Source organism: Medicago truncatula, chromosome 5, assembly GCF_003473485.1.
Source record: "Medicago truncatula cultivar Jemalong A17 chromosome 5, MtrunA17r5.0-ANR, whole genome shotgun sequence".
In the NCBI taxonomy this organism is placed as follows: domain Eukaryota; kingdom Viridiplantae; phylum Streptophyta; class Magnoliopsida; order Fabales; family Fabaceae; genus Medicago; species Medicago truncatula.
The window spans coordinates 24,582,522-24,586,803 of record NC_053046.1 but is presented as its reverse complement, the minus strand read 5'-3'; the positions used below and the strand labels follow the sequence as shown (position 1 = coordinate 24,586,803).

Below are 4,282 nucleotides of genomic sequence, written 5' to 3'. Positions count from 1 at the left end.
TAGAAGAAATAAGTAAAAAAACTTTGATAACATATCCAAGTCTTGCACAGGACGACATTTCACAAAGAGTGAAATAATATTTACACATTAGTCATATCACTTATTCATACTTTGGGATATTTTTGATTGAAAAAGTCGATGTAATATAGCAAATGGAATGTTAATTAAACCGGAGCATATAAGTGATTGCTCTTGTTAAAATGAAATATAGGCAACTCGAAGCATACATACATATACACGCAACTTTCTGCTTGCTGTATAGATTTAAGAATCTGTATAATACTCCTCTATTTCTATCAAAGAATATCCTGAAGCAAATAATTAAAGCACTGTATTAGTTAAAAATTAACTTAACGCATCAATGATAATCAATTATTAGCTGCCCATTTCAACTGTAATCAATTCACTTTACAAACTGGAGTACATCATTTCAATGCATCAAAATTATGAGACTTGTTCGGGAATTAAATTGACATTACAATATTGTTGTCAACAAAGAAATAATTTGGTTCATTAGCAACTTCATTAATTTTTTTTTTTTTTTTGCTGTAGTCAATGCAAAAAATGAGTGCAATTGATTAAAGAAACAATAACAAACTCAAGGAATGATGTCTTTTCTTAGCTAGTCAAAACCATAACAGCTTTTTTTAATTTAAATAGGTTTATAATTACCAGCAAAGGCAAAACTAATGGAAAATATAGCAAACCTCTTGAATTCTAAACAATCAAGGAATTTTCTCAAAAAAAAAATTCAGGGAGTTATCACTATTCACATCTATCGGTCTCTTTATTTCTATCTTTCACACGGTGCATCTCTAACCGCTCTTTTTGCTCGTGTCTTCTTTGTTGCTGCATGCTAATAATTAGAAGGAAATAAATTGGTCGTCCTATTTTATTTAAATTAGGGTCACCACTCATGGAACTTCGATTTCTACAAAAAACATGCTATCTACTCTGCCTATACGATCGAAGATTTGCCTCTAATCATAGGTAGTTACCGTTTTTAGATTGGAATGAAAAGAGAAATTATTCAGATACTAATAAAAACATGCTGAATTCGATATTATTTTTTTTTTAAAGAAGAGAGACCAAACAATGTAAAAAGAAATGGAATTTGTACCCATATAGAATGAAGTTTTGAAATAGAAATTGCCATTCGTCGTTCTGCCGCATCCCTCCCAATGTACTCAATGTAGTATTTATATTTGCAGCAGCTGCTGAATTTTGTAATCGCCAAAGAACTGATCAATGCACTGAATCTGAATCAAACAAAAAAAGTGGAAGATGAAAGTGTCGGATCAATGCCCAATCTCTAAAATGTGAAATTGAATTAAATTAATATGTAACATAATCACATCCTTAACATGAAATAAATAGAAAAAGGGAATAAATGTGAAAATAAATAAATTGAATCAAAGCAAATAGTTTAAGAAATTCAAAAAAAGAATGAGAGAATCGGGGTCGTACCCTCCACGATGCCACTACCAAAATTGATGTTATTGCATGATAGTGGGATGTTGGTGTCGCCGTCATAGATCCATGTCTTTATCGTCGCCTCCCTGTTGTGGTCGTTAAAGGCAGGAAGTCATTCTATCCCTCTCATTAGCTCAAATTTCCATCAAGTTATCAATGTAAAGTCTATGTACTTCTTTTTATTTTGGTGTTTGTGATTGGAAATTAGAATATGAAAAAGAAATTACATTTGACAAAATTTATATAACCGTGTATCTCTATTAGGTGTGGTGGTTAAATTTTGTAACCGATTATCCTAAACTGGGTATTCTTATAATGCTTCCCCTTTTCAAAGTCTTCACATGAAAGTACACTTATTAATGTATAGTTGATTAAATTTTGTAATTTTTTTGCAATGGCATCATCTGGCAAGTTATCAAAGAAGTTTGTGCATTGTGAACCTTTGACAAATACAATTCAAAGCTTATTTTTTCTTTCCTCTCTTCTATCACCGATTGACAATAAATAATAACAATCAATTGCTTCACAATAATACATAAATTCTATCAAAATAGAACTTAAGGAATTTCATGGAAATCGGTAAATAAGAACAAAGCAGATGAAGAAAACCAAATCTCAATTAGGTAACAAAAATATATGTATGAAAAGAAGAATAAAATGAAGGATGAAAGAGCGTTGGAACTCGATTACTTGTCGAGTAGTAGTCCCCCCCTCTCTACACTGGCCGCTGCATTCCTTTCTCCATTCCTTATTTTTTTGTCTAAAACTCTCTATCTATGAGATTCCCTTCTTTATGTTCCCGCCGTTCTATGATTTTCTGTCTTACATTTGACAAAATAATCTAACCGCTTAGTTTTTGGTTCTATTAAAATTGAAACCGCTCAAACTTCCAATTGTGGGCCTTTCAGACTTGAGTTAGTGCAAGGGCATTTTGATATTTAAAAAAAGGCTACATCAAAAAAAAGTATTGCCTTTATTAATAGGTATATATTATTATTATTATTATTATTATTATTATTATTAATACTTGAAGAACTTTGAAGTTTTAAAATGCAAAAAAAGATTACGCACGGTATCAAAAACATGTTTTAGGTGTCCAATTGAGCATGCCATTACCACCAAGCTAAAGGGTTGTTGCTAAATCAATCCAAATATTAATATGTAGTATAATGCTTTAAAACTTTATACTACAATTTATACACTTCGTATGTCTCTATATATAAGACCCTATCACTTATTTTACATATATTAAGAAAACAAATTAGTAGTATTAACAATAAATTATATTTTTAAAAGAAAAATAATAATAAATGTATTTAAAAATTTGCAAAAAATCTAATATTAAAAGAGATTATTACAACTTCATTAACAATGAGTTGATTATTTAACGATTTCATAATATGAAACCGCGTAGAGAGAAATTGTAAAATCAATATGTCATTTTCTTAAAATATTTGAACCCCCTGACCCGGAGTCCGAGCAACGCCATTGTTTGTGTACACCCATAATTTATTTAACACCATGAGAGAGATATAGATAGAGAGGGTGACTAGATAGGAATAGAAAGATAAAAGAAAATGAAGTGTGAAATGAATACATGAGAACTATGGGTGTTTAAATATAAGGGTTAAATATTTTGTTCGTGTAGAACAGGGGAGTAATTTTTTGAAATATCACTGCAAAAGATAATTTGATAACAAACATCAAAGTGTTTAAATAGACTATGCTACCCCTAGTGGCGGAGCCAAGAATTTTCTAGAGTCTGGGCAAAATTTTTATCGCAAATTCATATATGACATAATATATATATATATATATATATATATATATATAGAAATAAAAGAGGTTCGTTATTTTTTCAACAAAAGTACAATTTGAAATAAGAGAGAAGAAATATAACCTGACAATAGCGTGCTAAATAAAATTATGAGGTAAATGCCCTTTCCGCGACCTCTTTCGAGGGAATGTTCGAATAATATTAACATCATCGAGTGACTTGAATATCTTCCGTTCGATGTAACATATCATCAAGTCATTCAACCAGTTGTTGATATTGTTGCGCAATTCTCCTCATCTGCGCTAATCTGCCTAAATTATCAACATCACATTATTAGTTACAATACATTCACGGATTCACCATCCACAAAACAAAAAACAAAAAGTTGAAATCAAATACAAACACAATTCTGCCTAAGTTATAAACATCACAATTCACAATAATTCTGCCTAGGAAAATGAATGTTAACAAAAATAAAGGTTATAGAAACAAGTACTTGATTCATTTAGATACCAATTCTCTCAACAAAAATCACAACCGTATAAGTATAAATAGCCACACAAAATGAAAGTATTTAATGATCAAGTTTAATGCACACATTATAAATTGAAGTTGTGATAATTACAACCTTATAATCACAACTGTAAGTGTCCCTTCATAAACTCTCCACTCAATCACACAAAATGCACAATTCTAAATTAGGGTTTGGGAAATCAAATTTAGGGATAATCAACAATTCTAAATTGTGGTTTGGAATTTGAATAATCAACTCATTGAATTGATTCACCCATTAACAAATAACAGGCAACAATAAAATAGTACAAATAAAAAACACATAGAACAAACTTGGAGGGTGGAGACTGGAGAGGAGAAACAGGAGAAGGAATGAAAATGACCGAGAGTTGAACTTGAGAGAGGGAGAGGCGCTGGTGCTTGAGAGATGGAGAGGAAAGTGAAACAGTGACAGAGAGCCAGAGAGGGAGTCGCAACTCTGAAGACTGAAGGAGAAGAGAAGAGCTTTTCTTTTCCTAA

The 4,282-nt window shown here is 31.0% G+C and overlaps 1 long non-coding RNA gene across 1 annotated transcript; it reads right to left on the bottom strand.

Moving 5' to 3' along the window:
- Positions 1–4,282, bottom strand: LOC112421694 (uncharacterized). The gene is made up of 5 exons (XR_003011900.2): positions 4,097–4,282; positions 3,374–3,561; positions 1,468–1,559; positions 1,121–1,259; positions 1–308 (listed from the first exon to the last, which is right to left on the bottom strand). It is a non-coding gene; the product is annotated as an uncharacterized lncRNA (long non-coding RNA).